The sequence below is a fragment of the Mesoplodon bidens genome (assembly GCF_964165515.1).
Source record: "Mesoplodon bidens genome assembly, chromosome: 11".
NCBI classification, from domain to species: domain Eukaryota; kingdom Metazoa; phylum Chordata; class Mammalia; order Artiodactyla; family Ziphiidae; genus Mesoplodon; species Mesoplodon bidens.
In genome coordinates this window covers 33,832,175-33,855,526 of record NC_138167.1, presented here as the reverse complement: position 1 = coordinate 33,855,526, position 23,352 = coordinate 33,832,175, and the positions used below count along the sequence as shown (strand labels likewise).

The following is a 23,352-nucleotide window of genomic DNA, read 5'->3' as shown; positions in this document are numbered from 1 at the left end:
TGTGGATGACATGCCTCTGTCCTTTGCCAGATGGCAAGCTTGCTGTGAAGGCAGAGCATATGTCTGGTCCATCAGAGCCTCCACAGTGCCCAGCATAATGACTGGCACACAGAGGTTGTACAATAAATAGTTGTCGAATGAATGTATGAATAAATGAGAAAACTCATTACATCCTTTAAAGCTCAGAAGAGGCAGAGGTCACATGCGAAAGAGGCCTGGGCCTGGATTTATAACACCTGTACTTATTTCTTCTTTTCTCAATATTTTGTGTAAAAGAAGATATCATGGTATCGTAGACTAGTTACTAAAATTTTCTAAGTCTGCTTGCTTACCTAGAAAATGGTACCTTTTCCTCAGCACTTACTACAATGGAAATCAATGTACAGTTAAAGCATTTTGTAATTTATAAAGTGCTATACACATAGAATATTATTATAATTATTATTGATATATTATGACCTCAAGCCTTTGAGTCATCTCACTTTTCAAGACTGTATATTTTTGGTAGTTATTTTTTTTAACATCTTTATTGTAGTATAATTGCTTTACAATGTTGTGTTAGTTTCTGCTGTATAACAAAGTGAATCAGCTATATGCATACATATCCCCATATCCCCTTCTTCTTGCGTCTCCCTTCCACCCTCCCTATCCCACCCCTCTAGGTGGTCACAAAGCACCGAGCTGATCTCCTACTGCTATGCGGCTGCTTCCCACTAGCTATCTATTTTACATTTGGTAGTGTATATATGTCCATGCCACTCTCTCACTTCGTCCCAGCTTACCCTTCCCCCTTCCCGTGTCCTCAAGTCCATTCTCTACATCTGCGTCTTTATTCCTGTCCTGCCCTTAGGCTCTTCAGAACCACTTTTTTTTTTTTTTTTTTTTTTAGATTCCATATATATGTTTTAGCATACAGTATTTGTTTTTCTCTTTCTGATTTACTTCACTCTGTATGACAGACTCTAGGTCCAACCACCTCACTACAAATAACTCAACTTCGTTTCTTTTTATGGCTGAGTAAATATTCCATTGTATATATGTGTCACATCTTCTGTATCCATTCATCTGTCGATGGACACTAAGGCTGCTTCCACGTCCTGGCTATTGTAAATAGTGCTGCAATGAATATTGTGGTACATGACTCTTTTTGAATTATGGTTTCTCAGGGTACATGCCCAGTAGTGGGATTGCTGGGTCATATGGCAGTTCTATTTTTAGTTTTTTAAGGAACCTCCATACTGTTCTCCATAGTGACTGTATCAATTTACACTCCCACCAACAGTGCAAGAGGGTTCCCTTCTCTCCACACCCTCTCCAGCATTTATTCTTTGTTGATTTTTTTGATGATGGCCATTCTGACTGGTGTGAGGTGATACCTCATTGTAGTTTTGATTTGCATTTCTCTAATAATTAGTGATGTTGAGCAGCTTTTCATGTGCTTGTTGGCAATCTGTACACCTTCTTTGGATAAATGTCGATTTAGGTCTTCTGCCCATTTTTGGATTGGGTTGTTTTTTTTTTGATATTGAGCTGCATGAGCTACTTGTATATTTTGGAGATTAATCCTTTGTCAGTTGCTTCGTTTGCAACTATTTTCTCCCATTCTGAGTGTTGTCTTTTCATCTTGTTTATGGGTTCCTTTGCTGTGAAAAAGCTTTTAAGTTTCATTAGGTCCCATTTATTTATTTTTGTTTTTATTTCCATTTCTCTAGGAGGTGGGTCAAAAAGGATCTTGCTGTGATTAATGTCATAGAGTGTTCTGCCTACGTTTTCCTCTGAGAGTTTTATTGTATCTGGCCTTACATTTAGGTCTTTAATCCATTTTGAGTTTATTTTTGTGTATGGTGTTAGGGAGTGTTCTAATTTCATTCTTTTACATGTAGCTGTCCTGTTTTCCCAGCACCACTTATTGAAGAGGCTGTCTTTTCTCCATTGTATATTCTTGCCTCCTTTATCAAAGATAAGGTGACTATATGTGCGGGGGTTCATCTCTGGGCTTTCTGTCCTGTTCCATTGATCTATATTTCTGTTTTTGTGCCAGTACCATACTGTCTTGATTACTGTAGATTTGTAGTATAGTCTCAAGTCAGGGAGCCTGATTCCTCCAGCTCCGTTTTTCTTTCTCAAGATTGTTTGGATATTCGGGGTCTTTGTGTTTCCATACAAGTTGTCCAATTTTTTGTTCTAGTTCTGTGAAAAATGCCATTGGTAGTTTGATAGGGATTGCATTGAATCTGTAGATTGCTTTGGGTAGTATAGTCATTTTCACAATGTCGATTCTTCCAATTCAAGAACGTGGTATATTTCTCCATCTGTTTGTATCATCTTTAATTTCTTTCATCAGTGTCTTATAGTTTTCCACATACAGGTCTTTTGTCTCATTAGATAGGTTTATTCCTAGGTATTTTATTCTTTTTTTTGCAATGGTAAATGCGACTGTTTCCTTAATTTCTCTTTCAGATTTGTCATCATTAGTGTATAGGAATGCCAGAGATTTCTGTGCATTAATTTTGTATCCTGCTACGTCACCAAATTCATTAATTAGCTCTAGTAGTTTTCTGGTAGCATCTTTAGGATTCTCTATGTATAGTATCACGTCACCTGCAAAAGGTGACCGTTTTACTTCTTCTTTTCTGATTTGGATTCTTTTTATTTATTTTTCATCTCTGATTGCTGTGGCCAAAACTTCCAAAACTATGTTGAATAATAGTGGTGAGAGTGGGCAACCTTGTCTTGTTCCTGATCTTAGTGAAAATGGTTTCAGTTTTTCACCACTGGGAGTGATGTTGGCTGTGGGTTTGTCATATATGGCCTTTATTATGTTGAGGTAGGTTCCCTCCATGCCTACTTTCTGGAGGGTTTTTATCATAAATGGGTGTTGAATTTTGTCAAAAGCATTTTCTGCATGTACTGAGATGATCATGTGGCTTTTCTCCTTCAATTTAATATGGTGTATCACACCAATTGATTTGTGTATATTGAAGAATCATTACATTCCTGGGATAAACCCCACTTGGTCATGGTGTATGACCCTTTTAATGTGCTGTTGGATACTGTTTGCTAGTATTTTGCTGAGGATTTTTGCATTTATGTTCATCAGTGATATTGGCCTGTTGTTTTCTTTTTTTTGTGACATCTTTGTCTGGTTTTGGTATCAGGGTGATGGTGGACTCATAGAATGAGTTTGGGAGTGTTCCTCCCTCTGCTATATTTTGGAGGATTTTGAGAAGGATAGGTGTTAGCTCTTTTCTAAATATTTGATAGAATTCGCCTGTGAAGCCATCTGGTGCTGGGCTTTTGTTTGTTGGAAGATTTTTTTTTTTTTGCAGTACGTGGGCCTCTCACTGTTGTGGCCTCTCCTGTTGCGGAGCACAGGCTCCAGACACGCAGGCTCAGAGGCCATGGCTCACGGGCCTAGCCACTCCGCGGCATGTGGGATCTTCCCGGACCGGGGCACGAACCCATGTCTCCTGCATCGGCAGGTGGACTCTCAACCACTGCGCCACCAGGAAGCCCTGTTGGAAGATTTTTAATCACAGTTTCAATTTCTGGGCTTGTAACTGGTCTGTTTATATATTCTATTTCTTCCTGGTTCAGTCTCAGAAGGTTGTTCTTTTCTAAGAATTTGTCCATTTCTTCCAGGTTGTTACTTCTCCTTTTTCATTTCTAATTCTATTGATTTGAGTCTTCTCCCTTTTTTTCTTGGTAAGTCTGGCTAATGGTTGATCAATTTTGTTTATCTTCTCAAAGAACCAGCTTTTAGTTTTATTGATCTTTGCTATCATTTCCTTCATTTCTTTTCCATTTATTTCTGATCTGATCTTTATGATTTCTTTCCTTCTGCTAACTTTGGATTTTTTTTGTTCTTCTTTCTCTAATTGCTTTAGGTGTAAGGTTAGGTTGTTTATTTGAGATGTTTGTTGTTTCTTGAGGTAGGCTTGTACTGCTATAAACATCCCTTTTAGAACTGCTTTTGCTGCATCCCATAGGTTTTGGGTCATTGTGTTTTCACGGTCATTTGTCTCTAGGTATTTTTTGATTTCTAGTCTTATAACGTTGTGGTCAGAAAAGATACTTGATACGATTTCAATTTTCTTAAATTTACCAAGGCTTGATTTGTGACCCAAGATATGGTCTATCCTGGAAAATGTTCCATGAGCACTTGAGAATAAAGTGTATTTTGTTGTTTTTGGATGGAATGTCCTATAAATATCAATTACGTCCATGTTGTTTAATGTGTCTTTTTAGGCTTGTGTTTCCTTATTTATTTTCATTTTGGATTATCTGTCCATTGGTGAAAGTGGGGTGTTAAAGTCCCCTACTATTATTGTGTTATGGTCGATTTCCCCTTTTATGGCTGTTAGCATTTGCCTTATGTATTGAGGTGATCCTGTGTTGGGTGCATAAGAATTGATTGACTTGATTGACTATTTCCTTTCCCTTATTAAGGAAGTTTTCAGCTATAACTTCTTCAAATATTTTCTCAGTCCTTTTTTTTTTCTCTTCTTCTTCTGGGACCCGTATAATTTGAATGTTGGTGCATTTAATGTTGTCCCAGGGGTCTCTGAGACTGTACTCAATTGTTTTCATTCTTTTTTCTTTATTGTGCTCTGCGGTAGTTATTTCTACTATTTTATCTTCCAGGTCACTTATCTGTTCTTCTGCCTCAGTTATTCTGCTCTTGATTCCTTCTAGAGAATTTTTATTTCATTTATTTTGTTGTTCATCATTCTTTGTTTGCTCTTTAGTTTTTCTAGGTCCTTGTTAAACGTTTCTTGTATTTTCTCCATTCTATTTCAAAGATTTTGGATTATCTCCACTATCATTACTCTGAATTCTTTTTCAGGTAGACTGCCTATTTCCACTTCATTTGTTCAGTCTGGTGGGTTTTTACCTTGCTCCTTCATCTGTTGTGTGTTTCTCTGTCTTCTCATTTTGCTTAACTTACCGTGTTTGGGGTGTCCTTTTCACAGGCTGCAGGTTCATACTTCCCGTTGTTTTTGGTGTCTGCCCCCAGTGGCTAAGGTTAGTTCAGTGGGTTGTGTAGGCTTCCTGGTGGAGAGGACTGGTGCCTGTGTTCTGGTGGATGAGGCTGGATCTTGTCTTTTGGTGGGCAGGACCGCGTCCAGTGGTGTCTTTTGGGGTGTCTGTGAACTTAGTATGATTTTAAGCAGCCTCTCTGCTAACGGGTGGTGTGTGTTCCTGTCTTGCTAGTTGTCTGGCATGGGGTGTCCAGCACTGGAGCTTGCTGGTCGTTGAGTGGATCTGGGTCTTAGCATTGAGACAGAGATCTCTGGGAGAGCTCTCACCGATTGATATTACGAGAGGCCGTGAGGTCCCTGGTGGACCAATGTCCTGATCTCGGCTCTCTCACCTCAGAGGCTCAGGCCTGACACCCGGCTGGAGCATCAAGACCGTGTCAGCCACACAGCTCAGAAGAAAGGGAGAAGTGAAAAAAAAAAAAAGAAAAAAATACATTAAAAATTATTAAAATAAAAAATATTAAAAAGTAATGAAAAAATAAAAAGGAAAAGAGTAACCAAACCAATAAAGAAATCCATGAATGATAACAAGTGCTAAAAACTATACTAAAAAAAAAAAGGTCAGATAGAGCCCTAGTACAAAAGGTAAAAGCAAACCTATACAGACAAAATCACACAAAGAAGCATACACATATACATTCGCAAAAAGAGAAAAAGGAAAAATTAAAAAGTATATATATAAATAAAAAGGAAGAGAGCAACCAAATCAAGAAACAAATCTGCCATTGATAATAAGCTCTAAATACTAAACTAAGATAAACATAAAACTAGATACAAACTAGACGCAGAAAGCAAACCCCAAGTCTACAGTTTTTCCCAAAGTCCACTGTCTCAGGTTTGGGATGATTCATTGTCTATTCAGGTATTCCAGAAATGCAGGGTACATCAAGTTGATTGTGGAGATTTAATCTGCTGCTCCTGAGGCTGCTGGGAGAGATTTCCCTTTCTCTTCTTTGTTCACACAGTTCCTGGGGTTCAGCTTTGGATTTGGCCCCACCTCTGCATGCAGGTTGCCTGAGGGCATCTGTTCCTGCCCAGACAAGACGGGGTTAAAGGAGCAGCTGATTATGGGGCTCTGGCTCACTCAGGCCGGGGGAAGGGAGGGGTATGGATGCGGGGTGAGCCTGCAACCGCAGAGGCCGGCATAACATTGCACCAGCCTGAGGCACGCCGTGTGTTCTCCCGGGGAAGTTGTTCCTGGATCACCGGACCCTGGCAGTGCGGGCTGCACAGGTTCCTGGGAGAGGAGGTGTGGATAGTGACCAGTGCTTGCACAGAGGCTTCTTGGTGGCGGCAGCAGCAGCCTTAGCGTCTCATGCCCGTCTCTGGGGTCCGTGCTGATAGCCGCACCTCGTGCCCGTCTCTGGAGCTCGTTTAGGCGGTGCTCTGAATCTCCTCTCTTCAGGCACCTCGAAACAATGGTCTCTTGCCTCTTAGACAAGTCCAGACTTTTTCCCAGACTCCCTCCCGGCTAGCTGTGGTGCACTTAGCCCCCTTCAGGCTGCGTTCATGCAGCCAACCCCACTCCTCTCCCTGGGGTCTGACCTCCAAAGCCCGAGCCTCAGCTCCCAGCCCCCACCCGCCCTGGCGGGTGAGCAGACAAGCCTCTCGGGCTGGTGAGTGCTGGTCGGCTCTGATCCTCTTTGTGCGAATCTCTCTGCTTTGCCCTCTGAACTCCTGTTGCTGTGCTCTCCTCCATGGCTCCGAAGCTTCCCCCCCGCCCACCCCCTGTCTCCACCAGTGAAGAGGCTTCCTAGTGTGTGGAAACTTTCACTCCTTCACAGCTCCCTCCCAGAGGGGCAGGTACCGTCCCTATTCTTTTGTCTCTGTTTTTCCTTTACTTTTGCCCAACCTAGGTATGTGGGGAGTTTCCTGCCTTCGGGCCGTCTGAGGTCTTCTGCCAGCGTTCAGTAGGTGTTCTGTAGGAGTTGTTGCACATGTAGATGTATTTCTGATGTATTTGTGGGGAGGAAGGTGATCTCCATGTCTTACTCCTCCACCATCATGAAGGTCCTCTAGGTAGTATTTTTATGACTTTCTACTGCTCTGGTGTTTGAGACTTCATTAATACCACTTTGTCTTCCTGCAAGTACATCTTTATCACCAAGCCACCGCTCAGATATGGTAAACTACGAAATCTGTATTCCTATAGCTGAAGCTCAGGCAATATGCACTGACTCCTGAAGCTAAAAGTCCCCTGGGAGAGAGCCATCTTCAGTCCCAGATGAAGCAAGATTTTTCTGAAATAAGGTAAAGATGAGAACAGTCATGCCAACGGCATTCATATTCCAGGGCTAAGGATTATTGTATGCACTATGCTTCTTAAATGATTGGTAATATTTAGTCCTAAAAAAGGTTAAAAGGCCTGTACCTCTTCCTGTCAATTTCAGGGCAGAGTCCCATTAATAAAAGCTGGGAGGAGCCAAAGGTCTTAGTCCACTAAGAGGATTTTTTGATTCTTGGGTGTTATGGCTATAATTTTCCCATAAACCGAACTCTCTGGTCCTGCTCACCCTGCTGTGTTAACACCTTGATCTCAGGCCATTGACATCATCTGGCTTCTCTTCTTTCTCCCTCGTTTCCTGCTTTGTTTCTCTCCAGTGCTTCCCTTGGTCATGTGCTGCCCAGGGTCCTGCCTTACTCTCACCTTGGAGTTTATAGTGAGTGTTCCCAGGCCTATCTGGAACAGTGGTTTGCACGTCATCTGTCTCCCTGGGACCTCCTAGTAAAGAATTCTGGTCAGTCCTTGTAGTCCCTATGTGAGCTGTCTTTCCAGCCCCTGTGTGAGCTGTCCTTCCATCACGAGGGTAGCTGACTCTTTCCCCCTTTCAACTCTAACAGTCAAAGTTCGCTGCTAAGCCAAGTGCACATAATCTGATGCCTATAGCTCCATCCCCAGAAGTCTGCTGTCCTCCTCTTCCTGGAATTTGCTCCCTTGCAATGTCTTTTCCTGTTCAGGTTGAACCTCATGTGAGCTCTGGCCTAGTGGGGTCTTTTCTCACATTATTTTTATAGAACTTTAGTATTAATTTTAGAAGGGCTAATTTCCCAAATCATTTCTCATAGACTTGTTGGAGTTTTAACAGACAGGTTTGTGAGGTGACAATCACATGTATTCTTCCACATGGTTTTCTGTCTAAAGATACATTTATTGGCTTAACAGATGAAAGTAATAAAGTTTTTTGTTACTTATAACTTAACCTCTTACAAATGACAGAAATAAGAGTTGTTCCTTGGCATCCCATCTTTCCTTCTTTCTTAGTAATAAGCTTTCTAAGTTTTAGCTGAGCGAATGGCTGCCCAGCTAAGAACAACATTTTCCAGCGTTCTCTGCAGTGAGGTGTAGCCATGAGACTAAGTTCCAGCCAATGGGAAGTGAGTAGAAGTGAGATGTGACACATTCTTAAAAAGAATGGCTGTGCCCTCCCCTACCTCATTTTCCCTTTCTTGATGTTGCACTGTGGGCCCAGAACTGGTGAGCCATCTCCCACCATGCAGACAAGGGCATGGCACTCCCAGATAGGGGATGCTTAGATTCCTGAAACTGTATCTCCAGAGACTGCTTGCTCTCCCAAGAAATAAACTTCTACCACATTTAAGCTAGTAGTGTAAGTTTGAGTTTTTGTTGCCAAATGAATCTGTACTGTGACAGGCCTTTTCACTTGAGTTTATGCCTCCAACATAACTTTCTTGAACTTTTATTCTAAGAAGCAGCTATTTATAGTTATTTGCAGATGTAAGTTTTATAAAGCCACCATCAACCATCACCCAGTACACACACTAGGTTTTCATGTTTCTTAAAAGCATTACATCAGGATTAAAGATCAGAGTTTATAAAGAGGTTATCAGCATATGTGAAAGTTGTTTAAATATAAACTCTTACATTGTTATGCTTTTTTCCTGGCCTATATATTTGTCAAGGTATTAAAAATTATATTCTTATGTTTGGTTCTAATGTTCCAGTTATAGTGAAGAATTAATATTAAATTTTTTCTTGTAGAAAGAAATGATAGGAACAGGAACACTAGGAAGCATAGAAAAAGGCTATCATATTTTCTGCCACCATTAATTTAGAGGGAGAGAGAGAGTGTACTCATAGCTGCTCTGGTGCACCTCTGGAATGGAAAACTAGAATAACAGTCTCTCTTTAAGCAGTACTTTCCCCATGAAAGCTTTGAAGGAACAACAAATGCAACATTTACATTTGGGGGAGCCTAATGTGCAATTAATGAGTTTCTTTTAAAATTTAAAGTGGAAAGCTTCAGAACTCTGGAAAGCTTCAGAACTCTGAAAAGAGAAATGTAAGCTCATGGTTAAGAGAAGACACAGTGTGATTCTAAGCTGGGCTCAGATCTGGAGCTCTGGAGGGTGGTCCTAGCTATGCCACCAACTTACTGTGTGGCCCAAGCCATCATCTCCCCTGGACCTCATTTTCTTAATCTGTAAAATTAGGGGACTTCAATAAAAGATCTCTAACTCTGATAATCTATGACTCTGCAAAGAGCTAGCAATGTCAGTAAGGAAGAGCCTAGTGGGAATTGGAAAATTAGACAAGGTTAATAAACTTTATGAAAATACACAATAGCTGAATTTAAATTCCAGAATCCTACTAATGGGTAGAAGAAGGGAGCTGCTAGATATAAAAGTGATTCTAGACAATTACTGTTTATCAAAATGGGATGCAGGGTCTTCCCTGGTGGTGCAGTGGTTGAGAATCCACCTGCTAATGCAGGGGACACAGGTTCGAGCCCTGGTCCGGGAAGATGCCACATGCCATGGAGCAACTAAGCCCGTGCACCACAACTATTGAGCCTGTGCTCTAGAGCCCGCAAGCCACAACTACTGAGCCCATGCACCACAACTACTGAAGCCCACGTGCCTAGAACCTGTGCCTCACAACAAAGAAGAAGCCACCGCAGCGAGAAGCCCGTGCACTGCAAAGAAGAGTAGTCCCCGCTCGCTGCAACTAGAGAAAGCCTGAGCGCAGCAACGAAGACCCAACACAACCAAAAATAAATAAATAAATAAATTATATATATATATATATATATATATAAAGATGGGATGAAAAACCTCAGACCTTTAAATATTTTGATGACAACACTAACATCTTTTAAAGGCTGAGTTTGAGGGATGGTCCCCCACCTTCGTACATTCATCCCATAATATGAAGCATTCACATTAAGAACTTTCTAGGGCACAACTTTAACTTTCTAACAAGACTGTGTCATAATGAGGTCCTAACTTATGCAGAAAAAAAATGATGAGGAAAAGAAGGCGCTTATCTCATGTAAAGCCGATCAGGGATTGTTGACAACAGCTTACAGTGTATGAGCTCAGTCCTCTGTTCTCTCTCCTTAGCACCCCAGAGTTTCACCTCACCACGTGCACTCTCAAATGCATGTGTCCAGCATACATTCCTTCACTGCTGCCTTGCACAATTCCTGAATATCTCACAAGCCCATCAAACACAACATGCCCAAAACGAATGGTGAGGCCACCCCATTCCACTGATTCTTCTCCATATCTCCTCCCAGTGAATGGCTCATGTTTTATCCTGTCAGGCAAACCAGAAACCCAGGAGTCATCCCCAACTCCATCTTCTCCCTCACTCTCACAAATTCCTCTGGATTCTAATTTCTAAAGAGTTCTCAATTTCATTCAATTTCCAAATCCATCATCACCATTTTAGTCCAAGCTTCCATCAACTGGTATATCCCTCTTCTTCTCACGTCTCCCAACTTCCCCAATCCAGATCGAATTTTTTAAAAGTGCAGATCTCATGATGTTAACCCCACGCTTAAAACCTTTCAACAGCTGTTCTTCTAACAGGGTAAAAATGTATTAGTGGGGTCTTCAAGGACCTACGTGATCTGGCTCCTGCTTAGCTCACCAGTTTCCTTTACCACCATTCTGCCCTTGCTCTCTCTGCCCCAGCTTCCTAGTCCTCTTTCAATTCTTCAAAAACACTGTGTGCCTTCCTGCCTCTGGCCCCTTATATATACTGTTCTGTCTACCTGGAATGTTCTAACTCTCCCCTGGTCCCTCCTCCACCGCTGCTCTCTGATCAAATGTCACTTCTGCAGGGATTCCTGCCCTGCCCTGCAAACCACGTCAACCTGTCTGCTATATGCTTTAACAGAACCCTATGCTTTCCCTTCACAGCACTTCTAATACACGTAATTCAACAATTAGTTGTTCAACTCCCTCTTTAATTAATTGTTCTTTGATTAATAATGTAAGCTCCGGGGCTTCCTTGGTGGCACAGTGGTTGAGAGTCCGCCTGCCGATGCAGGGGACACGGGTTCGTGCTCCGGTCCGGGAAGATCCCACATGTCACGGAGCGGCTGGGCCCGTGAGCCATGGTCGCTGAGCCTGTGCGTCCGGAGCCTGTGCTCCACAACAGGAGAGGCCACAACAGTGAGAGGCCCGCATACCGCAAAAAAAAAAAAATAATAATAATGTAAGCTCCATGCTGTAGGGACTGTGTACGTCCTGCTCATGACTGTGACTCTCCATATTGTCTACATAGCATCTGTGTACACAGTAGGTGCTCAATGTTATTTGTTGATGGAATGAATGAAGACCTATTATTTTATTCAAGGTGTTATGCTAACAGTAGTGATGATGCAGACATTTAAGTCATATTGTTATGCTTAAGAGTTCCTAGTGTAGTTGAAATCATGTTAACCCCATGTTTAAACCCTTTGAATGGCTGTTCTTGTAACAGGGTGCATATGCATACCCAGTAGATGTTGATGATGAGGGATATTTTTCCTTTGTCTAAATTCTAAGCCTGAATAATGAATTCTATTCAATGTCTCATAATACCAGACTGAGAAGGTTTGAGTTTATCTGATGGCAAAATCATTAGGGAACAATCCATTCCACGAAAGGTAACCCACCTTCCAGATGGAACTTGAACTCATTGGTCATTTCCCTTCTATAAGTGGGTATTCTAATAGCTGGAAATGGTCAAGTAAATAAGCTACTTCCAGGATTATGAGCTCTTGAAAAGACTGGCATCACTCAGATTGAACAAAGGTTCTGTACCCTAACAGCATGAAGAGATGTGAATGCTCTGGATGCCTGGGAAAGGACACTGTCTGGCCATTGGAGAATCTGCCAGACCAGATGATCTGCAGAGGACTCTGTGCAAATCATGTTGACTGACAGCTGAACAGAAACATGGGGTAGCATAAGCTTACTAAGTCAAGGTGCTAGCAAAAAACATGATATACTCAAATTAGGATAATTTGATGAGATTTTAATGAAGGAACTACAGTAAGTCCCTTACATACGAACCTTCAAGTTGTGAACTTTCAAAGTTGCAAACATGCATTCACATGTCCAGTCACATAAATTAGTTCATGTGTCTGGTGTACATTGTCACATGCGTGCATCCTCTACAAGTGGTTGTGCTTTTGTGTACTTTACTGTACAGTACTGTATAAAGTACAGCAGGACTGTATCTTTATTTCAGGCCCAGGATGTCTGGAAGCAAGCGTAAAAGCAGCGGTATACAGCTGATTGTGTTAGTTGGGTACCTAGGCTAACTTTGTTGGACTTATGAACAAATTGGACTAACGAACACATTCTTGGAATGGAACTCGTTCGTATGTAGGGGACTTACTTATTTAGAAGTGTGTGGGCAGGTTATAGGGAAACCACAAGGGATAATGCAATACTCTGGGGTTAGAAGCAACAGGGCACCATACTCCACTAGGCCCAAAAAGGCAAAGGATAGAGCTGTTAGCGAAACCAGGATTCAGAAAGGACTGTATGGACAGGGCTAGCTGACAGGAGCTGGGACCTTCAGTCAAAGGATGCAGCCATCCCCAGTGAATCCACAGGGTGAAGCCAGGGAACAACACTGGACCTCACTGTCCTCCCTCCCTCTGATCTCTGGCCATGATTCCCTGTTAGCTAAACCCAACTGGAGCCAGAGGACATGGGAGCCCATAATGCAGGCCACACAGGTCACAGTGCAGAGTAGCATGGAGAAGGGTCGTGAGTAGTTCTGGAGGTAAGAAGGAGGCTATCCTTATTTGTACATTATCTCCACTCAACTCCTTTCCACAAAAGTCTGGAGGCTGCTTGCTTTAAACAAAATATGCAATATAAAGAAGCAATCAGGAAGAATAAAAAGACCTACGAATGCTTGCCTACAAGGGTTAACAGAGATGCTCTGACTGAATAGCAAAAATGACTCTAAATTATAGGTAAATCCACAGAGACAGAAAGTAGATTAGTAGTTGCCAGGGGTTGGGGGCAGAGGGGAATAAAGAGTGACTGCTTCAGCTTTAGAACCAAGCAGAGCTGATGGTGTAGCACAACATTGTGAATGTACTAAATGCTACTGAATTTTATACTTTAAAGTGGTTAATTATATGTTATGTGAATTCTGTTACAATTAAAAAAATATGATGACGCTTCCTGGAAACTACAACGGTTACAGGAACATTGTCAATTATGCAGCTCTCACTGTTGGAGAAGAGGAAGTCTTCTCATCCCTACAGTGGAAATTTTCTTGTAGCAGGGAGTTCTAAGAACTATCTCTCCCATGGAGTTTTGTATGTAGATGGTGCAAACTGATATAATGGGTGATGCCCTCAGTGCATTTTCATAATGACTACTCCTTGATCAAAGTTGAGGCATAAGATTAAAAAGCAAATCAATGCTGGTGTCTCTAAATGCGACAAGCTAATGTGATGGTCAACTTGATCTAAAGACAGATCCCTGGGTAGACAGACTGGATGTCTCTCTGGGGATCTTCCTAGATAGCAATCTTTTCCCTTACTTAGGTTTCCAGCAGAAGCTGGATGTTAGATAATTCAAGAAGGTCCTCTGTGAGGAGACCCTGCTCTGTTAGCATTTTATATATATGACTAAGACCAAATCCAAATGCTTTGGCCAGGAGGCTGGAGAAGCCTAACTAGATTCTTGCCAGGATAAAAGATCACCCATCTCACATTCCTGCACACTGGGCTTTCTAAGTCTGCAGGATAAGTCATCATTCCTGCAACAACATGAATTTTTTTCTTATAAATTTATTTATTTATGGCTGCGTTGGGTCTTTGTTGCTGCATGCGGGCTTTCTCTACTTGCGGCGAGCTTCTCATTGCAGTGGCACTACTACTCTTCATTGCGGTGTGCAGGCTTCTCATTGCGATGGCTTCTCTTGTTGCAGAGCATGGGCTCTAGGCACGTGGGCTTCAGTAGTTGTGGTGCTCAGGCTTCAGAAGTTGTGGCTCATAGGCTCTAGAGCACAGGCTCAGTAGTTGTGGCGCATGGGCTTAGTTGCTCCGTGGCATGTGGGATCTTCCTGGACCAGGGCTCGAATCCGTGTCCCCTGCATTGGCAGGCGAATTCTTAACCACTGCACCACCTGGGAAGTCCCAACAACATGAATTTTAAAATACATTTATTGAGTGCTAACTATATTCCAGGAACCTCAGAAGGTACTGGGGACTCAAAGATGAAAATGTATTATCCCTTCCTTCTCATAACCCCTTGGGATCCCTTGCCAAAAAGGCAGGGGGATGGGATAGAACTCTTGGATTCCACTATGGAAATGTATTCTGTTGAACCTCATGAAGTGTCTAGTTACTTTTTTAAAAAAACCGCAGGACCCTTAATGTTTGCAATCCCCCCACCCCCTATGAAATCTTTAATACAGTAGTGTCAAAGTGCTTATAAAAATATTGGGTTATCTAATGGGATATGATTTCCAGCTTTCTAGGAAGATTACTCAAGTATGTCAAAAAGTATGTCAAATATGTCATCATCCACAGAAGGTGACTCAAGCTCCCTGTCCATAGAGCTGTCTAGAGAAAGGCAATTTTTTTTTTTTTTTTTTTTGCAGTACGCAGGCCTCTCACTGTTGTGGCCTCTCCCGCTGCGGAGCACAGGCTCCGGACGCGCAGGCTCAGCAGTCATGGCTCACGGGTCCAGCCGCTCCGCGGCATGTGGGATCTTTCCCAGACCGGGGCACGAACCTGTGTCCCCTGCATCGGCAGGCAGACTCTCAACCTCTGTGCCACAAGGGAAGCCCAAGGCAATTATTTTTATTTTATTTTGTTTTTTTGGCCGTGCCACTCAGCATGTAGGAATCTTAGTTCCCTGACCAGAGATCGAACCCGTGTCCTCTGCAGTGGAAGTGCGGAGTCTTAACCACTGGACCACCAGCGCAATTATTATTACCAAGTATCTATGGCACATGTCAAGGGAATGGCAGTGATGTGAGACCTATGGGGGTCAGAGGAGGCTGAGCATGGTGAGCTGGGATGCTCGGGATGAGCTTCTTAGATGAGAGAATTTAAACTGAATGCTTCTCAGCTGCCTTTATTTTAATGCGCTCTAGGAAAACAAACAATTTTAGCAAGTACTTCGTTCCAGCATTACCATGTGGCAGTTACTCTCCGCATCACAGAAGGGGATCTACAAATGCTCACGGTTAATTGACCATTAGCCTTTTCTGGCAATTGCTTTCCATAATAAATGTTTCCACACAGCAACATCAGGAAGTTCATACTGCCTTGTGGTATTAAGCCTATTTCCCTAGCTGCCAACCAATTCCATCCACAGAGAGCCTTATGAAAAGCCGGAGTCCAAAAGCTCTGGCTTAATTCCAAGATGTCTAATAAGATGCATAGGAAAAATAAAAGCAAGCAGACAGGGTGGATGAATGCAGAACCCTTATTTAAGAAAGTGCAAGAGAAAAAAATGGACTGTGTCAAAATGAGAAAAACAAACAGAAGAAAAATCAGGAAGATATAATGCAGAGCCCATCCGCTGACAGAAGATTAGTTTATTCTGCTGAAGTGAAGTATGGCTGAGAAAAATGGATCATGCAGATATAAATTATTCATGGTTAAAGATGTCTCAGTCATTAAGATATTTACACTCTGACTGAAGTCCTTGCACGCTGTGTTGATTTATGGGCTACATAATTACATAAGATACGCTGATGACTGTTTGCATGGGAAACACTTAAGGTTTTTTATTTTGTTAATCAGTCTTCCCACTTTGAGCCCTGCATTTCAATCAGAGCAGGAGGCTTGATTAGAACCTCCCAGGGGAGACAAAAGACTGCTTGGTAACAGCAGCTTTGCCTGCTGTACCTCCTGCAGACAAAAAGTACCTTTGGGGACTTTTCAACTTACCCATTAGTTAAAAGCATTTTTATCAGTGACATCCTATTCAAATAATGCTACTAATGATTTCAACCCTTTTCAGATGAGTTAAACTCTAATAAATTTTTTTTTTTTTTTGTGGTACGCGGGCCTCTTACTGTTGTGGCCTCTCCTGTTGCGGAGCACAGGCTCCGGACGCGCAGGCTCAGGGGTCATGGCTCACGGGCCCAGCCGCTCCGTGGCATGTGGGATCTTCCCGGACCGGGGCACGAACCCGCGTCCCCTGCATCGGCAGGCGGACTCTCAACCACTGCGCCACCAGGGAAGCCCTAAAATTTTTTTTAACTTTAAAAAATTGCTGACTTATTTTTGTCTATTGCAATACACTACTTGGAAAATATTCCCATACAACAAAAAATGTACCTTCCATATTCCAATGAGCTTTATCTGAAATCCTAAGTTTTTCTTGGGGAGTTAAAGGGGTCAAGTTGAACAGTTACTATATCAGAAGAAGAGTTTAAACAATGCAAGTGAAATTAAATAACACACCCCATGTTACCTTGAGTTTAGCTAAAGCATGACTGATGATTAACTTTCATTCTCTGCAGCAGCCTCAACCTAGTAATTTTGTTAACTTTGGAATATTTTGACATGCCACCTCCATTTTACAGGACTGATTTTTCTTTTGTACCCTGAGGTATTAGCTTAAGTGTTTTTAAAATTTTTACTGAAGTATAACAAACATATGGAGCAAAGCATAAATCCTAAGGTTGGTGCTTGATAGGTTTTCATAAACTGATCTGTGTAACCATACCCAGACCTAGAAATAGAACAATACCAGCATCAAAGAATTCCCGCACCACATGCTCCTTTAAATCACTCCCCTGACACACATCTAGCAGCCTAGGTTAGTATTGCTTGCTTTTGTACTTTTAAAAAAGACTCTGCCTGTACTCTTCTGTATCTGGCTTCCTTTGCTTAATATTACGTTTCTGAGACTCATGCATATTGTTGGGGATCATTTTTAGATCATTCCTTCTCATTGCTGAACAATATTCCATTGTATAAATAAGCCATAATTTATTCATTTTACCATTTAGGTTTTTTCTGGTTTGGGGCTAATACAAATATTGCTCCTAGGAACATTCTAGTATGTCTTTTGGTGAACACAGGTATGCATCCCTGTGGGAGTCATAACTAGAAGTGGAATCATTGGGCTGTAGGGTATGAATATGTTCAGTTTAAGGAGATCCTGTCAAAGAGTTTTTCAAAAGAGTTGTATAAATTTACCATCTCAGCAACAGGGAATGAGAGTTCCAGTTGCTCCACAAGTTTGTCAGCTCCTGCTGTGGTCAGTCTTTTCCATCATAACCATTTAGGTGGGTGTGTAGTAGTATTGCATTGTGGTTTCAATGTGCATTTCCCTGGCAACTAAGGTGTTGAGCAATCTTTCATGGCTCATTGGCTACTTGGATATCTTTTTTTACAAACTGTCTGTTCAAATCTCCCTGACCACAACTTTCTATTAGGTTATCTGGCTTATTGTTTTCTGGGAATTGAAAAAAAAAACAAACATATTCTGATATGAGTCCTTTATTGGATATGTGGTGTGGAAATATATTTTCCCCCTCTATGGCTTACTATTTCAGACTGTTAAAGGTGTCTTTTGATAAAGAGAAGTTCTTAATTATTCTTTTTTTTAATGGTTATACTTTGTGTTCTCTTTAAGAAATCTTTGTGTACTGTAAAGTCATGATGATGTTCTCCTATGCTTTTTCTACAGGATTTACTATTTAATTTTCACATTTAGATCAGTAGTCCATCCGGAATTGATTTCTATGTATGGTGTGGGATAAGGAGGGTCACCATATATTTTCTCCACATGGATATAGCTGACCCATCGCCATTTTTTGAAAAGATCATTTTTCCTCAGTGCATTGCAATGTCACTTGTGTCATAAATTAGATGACTATATATGTACAGTTCTGTTTCTAGACTCTCTTCTCTGTTTCACTGCTCAATCGGTCTGTGCTTATTATGACGCTGTTAATTACTGTAGCTTGTTAATAGATCTGGGTACCTTGTAGTATAATTTCTCTGGTTTTGTTATTATTCTTTAAGCCTGCCTTGGTTTTTCTTGGCCCTTTGTATAGTGATGTTTTATTGTGTATTTACTTCAGGGGAAACTGGAATCCATAACTAAATCAGTGAGGGAGTTGAGGCTCCTGGCTAAGGGAATAATAACATATGAAATAATCATTAGGATTATTAATAATCCTAATTATTAATAATTATAATCATTAATCCTAACGATTAATAATTGTTAGGATTCACATGGTGGGTTTCAGTATTAAATTCGATAGACTGACAGTTTTTATAGATATTTAAATGTGTTTTTTAGAATGCTAATAAAAATCTTCCAATTAAAATTTCTAGGGCTCTAGTCTTGTCCCCCGCCCATAGAGAAATGATAAAGAGCTTTTAAACTTTTAAAAGAGCGGGTGAGAAAAGTCAGGTCACACAATTCCTTACAGAGATTTCTGAGCTCAGGCAGAGTGACCTGGGCACACTTCGTAGATAAGGCTGTGTGTGTCCCTTACTGTACAAGCTCCGGAAACTTGCGTTTCCATTGTCAGTACCAATGTAAGGACTTAACAAAAAGGGCATAATTCTGTCTACTAGCAGCAAGCTTTCAGGAAACTCACAAGGTTCATGTCCTACTTGCTGTAAAAAGTGTAAATGAATCTTGCATTTAAGTGACTGATACCAATGAGAAAGTAGAAGTATTAGCCACAAAGTGAGAAATGCTTTAGCCTGGTTATTAAAAAGATTTGACTACTGCACAATCATCATATTCCATATCATTATTTTCCAGAAAGCCTGATTCCTCCTCCTTCTAAAAATAGTTAGTGTCAGGTTTTTCTGAGTTGGATAAGTGATCCACACAGAAAATGGAATGAATCTCCATCAGGTTCTGCTGAGGCAGAGAAACTACTTAAGTGGGAGTAAGTGTCTGCCAGACAAAAAAATAATTCTTACTACTTAGGGTTCTTAACATCCCCAAACTGGAAGGGAACGTTCAGTCAGGAAGAGTTAATGGCTTAATGGCAAGACACAGACTCTGGCATCTTGTGCTAGGTTTAGCTTTATGGTTACATTAAAAGAAAGTACCCTAGTTCTCTAGGAACAGATCTGAAATAAGACAAATGAATACCAACCATGCAGACATCCTAAAAGCCAATTTACTTATAAGGTGCCAAAATATACTTAGAAATACTTAAAGCATCTCTATTTCTGACTGATCTTGGGCTTTTACAGGGGGTAAATGCAATATTAAAAAAAACCAACATGGGGCAAAGGTACAGGTCTAAAGACATGGTTAGATTAAAAAAAAGAGAACCTATGGGACTACTACGTATTAAAACCACCAATCCCTTTTCAATGAAAAAGCAAAGAAAGCCTGACCAGGGCATCAACAGAATAAGGGCACTAAGGGGGCCCCCAACTTGGGCCAATGTGACCACTGGCTAGGAATACTAGGCACACTGTCCAGTGTCTTGAATTCTGTAGGTCCCCAATACTACTCATTTATGAATATGACAAATGAAATTTTAAATAGAAAAGTTTGACATATAGCTGGAAGGGATAGAAAATAAGTTGGATGTCAGAATCAGGGTCTAAAAAAGTTTAGATAGGTTGGAATGATGGGTGAATATTTAGAAATTATTTTTAACAGGATGCATGATGATGTGCCTTACATTTTTACTATAAGTTACAGTTTACAAAGTGCTTTCACATATTTCATCTTGCTTTGTTCTCACAACAACCATCTGGGATGGGTCTGGGCATTCTAAACACCCTCCAGGTGATTCCATCATGCAGTGAAGGTGCAGGGCTGTTGCTTTGGGCTGTAGGCTTGTCAGTTATTACAGGAGTTCAAATAGAGCTTGGTAAGAAAAGTTCTGAAGAAATTCCAGCATTAGATAGTGGTTCAAGCAAATGATGCTGAGATTCAATTACTGTGGTGTTATTAACTTTAAAGAATATTGTCTCTCAGGACCCTTACACGTCTTCAGAAACACGTTTTGAACATCATCTTTTCACCTATTGGATTAGATAGAATCTTCTGTAGGCATCTGCTTCTTGACAAGGGAAGGCATTGGAAAATGATAAACAGTACTTCACGCCACTATAAGATATACTCCCACTAACAGAAACTGAAACAACTCCTGAAATACTTCAAAATACGAAAGTAGAAAACTTCTCTAAACCAGTAGAAACAGCAGAAAGTAGAGCCAACTCTTTTTGGTGGGAAATTGAAGATTTAAGGGGGCCCAAGGACATTCTAGACGTGTCTGTAGAATTTAAAAAGGTGACAGTTTTTTGCCAAAGGGCAAGAGCTAACAGACTGTTCCATTTTAAACCCTTCATCATGGAACCCCGACTTTGATGATGGTGCTGTATCATTCATGGTATCTTTATTACTTTAAGAAGTGAACATAGACCCTGCTTTGGGAGTACACCTGTGGCCTTTTCCTGGGCTATCTATTCCTCCCCTCACTTGGAAGACAAGCTAGATCCTAACACTTCTGTTTCACTATGGAAATCTGGGCTGCAGATGTAGTGCCCAGGAATCTGTGAAGATGTCTCTGAGTATACTTGAGATATTAAGAGAGAAAAGAAAAAAGAAGTAGGAGCGGAATCTAAAAAATGGTACAAATGAACTTATTTACAAAACAGAAATAGAGTCACAGATATAGAAAACAAACCTATGGTTACCAGGAGGGATGGAAGGGAGGGATATATTGGGAGATTGGGATTGACATATATACACTACTATATCTAAGATAGATAACTAAGAAGGACCTAATGTATAGAACAGGAAACTCTACTCAGTACTCTGTAATGACCTATATGGGAAATGAATATAAAAAAAAGTGGCTATATGTATATGTATAACTGATTCAGTTTGCTGTACACCTGAAACTAACACTATATATATAATCAACTATATCCAAAAACAAAACAAAACAAAACAAAAAAATAACCACTATATGTTTCAAGTGAAAAAAAAAGAAGTAGGAGCATTCCTGGAAAATTATGCCTCACTGCCTTAGTCTGAGTGACTTTACCATAATTTGAATCAATAAAAATGCCTGAATGATTAAACACCAGTACATAATTAATTCATTGTCTCACTTTCTTCCTTCATACTCAGAACACTCTTAGGTACTTAATGTTAAATATTTGATGTTCTGGGATTTTTAATGGGGAGTTCAGTAATGAACTTTTATTCAATAATGAACCTAAACAATTATATTTTAAATAATAAGATTTCACTTTTATTTTTAAACAGTCCCTGCAAAACTTTTAGTTTTGAAAGAATATAAACTGAAACTTACATTTCAATTTCAGAATCTTACATTGAGAACCAAACAAAGCCATATTCCATTAGTTTTTCTGCTGCTTGCAAACCTTTCATCCATACTTAAAACACTTATTGCTTCACAGACTGGCTATAATTGCACTCAATCTTCTGTGGGTACAATATCAGACCTGTGAGGTTGAGCCTAGGTTTAACATGATATTATCTGTGTTATTTGGTGCAGTTACTGTAATGTCTTTGAGACATTACTTCATTTATGAAAAATAAGGATAATAATGTATTAACTATTGAGTTGCTATGACAGAGTTAATAAAATGTATAAAGTACCTTGTACAACTCTTGGCAGAAATGAACCACACCAATTGTTAGTTCTCTCCTTCTCTACTATTTCCTGGGTTAAACCCAGGACATGCTGACGTTATCTATGCTGCTTATTTAATTTCCTAGTTGATGGTGAAAAAATTACTGTCGTTACTTGGCCAGAGAAATCTAGAGAAAGGACTATTAAATAAAAAAATTAAATTATAAGGGAACCCTCCTACACTGTTGGTGGGAATGTAAATTGGTACAGCCACTATGGAGAACAGTATGGAGGTTCCTTAAAAAACTAAAAATAGAACTACCATACGACCCAGCAATCCCACTACTGGGCATATACCCTGAGAAAACCATAACTGAGAAAGATACATGCACCCCAATGTTCATTGCAGCACTATTTACAGTAGACAGGACATGGAAGCAACCTAAGTGTCCATCAACAGAGCAATAGATAAAGAAGACGTGGATATATGCAATATTACTCAGCCATAAAAAAGAACAAAATAATGCCATTTGCAGCAATATGGATGGACCTGAGATTATCATACTGAGTGAAGTAAGTCAGACACAGAAAGACAAATATCATATGATATCGCTTATATGTGGAATCTAAAAACGGGTACAAATGAACTTATTTACAAAACAGAAGTAGAGTCACAGATGTAGAAAACAAACTTATGGTTAGCAGAGGTAAGGGGAGTAGGGATAAATTGGAAGATTGGGATTGACATATACACACTACTATATATAAAATAGATAACTAATAAGGACCTACTGTATAGAACAGGGAACTCTACTCAATACTCTGTAATGGCCTATATGAGAAAATAATATAAAAAAAAGAGTGAAAATATGCAATATATATATAACTGATTCACTTTGCTGTGAAGCAGAAACTAACAAAACATTGTAAATCAACTATACTCCAATAACATTTTTTTTCAAATTAAATTATTATTTATATGCCTCCAAAACTTTTAGTGTTTGCATCTACATAACATGCAGTGATGTTGTCATCAAGAGAACTTCTAACAGAAAGAGAAAGGAGGACAGGATGAGGGAGCCAGAGAGCTTTGAGTGTATCGCTAGTTAGATTTTCATGCGTTGTTCCACTTACTTAGTTTTAAGTGTCGTGAATGATTTCAATATTATTCTCTCTGCAATTTCAGATTAGCTACACTGTTATGGATTGAGTTTTATAATCTATAGCTAATGAATCCATATCTTGGACAAGGTACTAAAAAGAAAATCTACACATGGAGGCTCTTAACTACAAATTATGAAAATTAAGCTAATTTTCATTTTTTCACAGGTGGGATATTTAATATTCTTGCCAAATGATATCTTCAGCTTGACTGACCATCCTCAAACCTGTTTTAGACACCCCATATGCCTTCCCCAGTGTGAGAGTTCTGCTGGAAAGTCTGCCGAGCTTGTACTATAATTCTGTTTGGATAGTAAGGCTTAAGTG

The 23,352-nt window shown here is 40.3% G+C and overlaps 1 protein-coding gene across 11 annotated transcripts in view; it reads right to left on the bottom strand.

The window, feature by feature from the left end:
- GRIP1 (glutamate receptor interacting protein 1) overlaps positions 1–23,352 on the bottom strand; it is a gene marked incomplete at its 5' end in the record, with an annotated part of 731,133 nt that overhangs the window by 103,033 nt on the left and 604,748 nt on the right. The gene's annotated exons all lie outside the window — the stretch shown is intronic.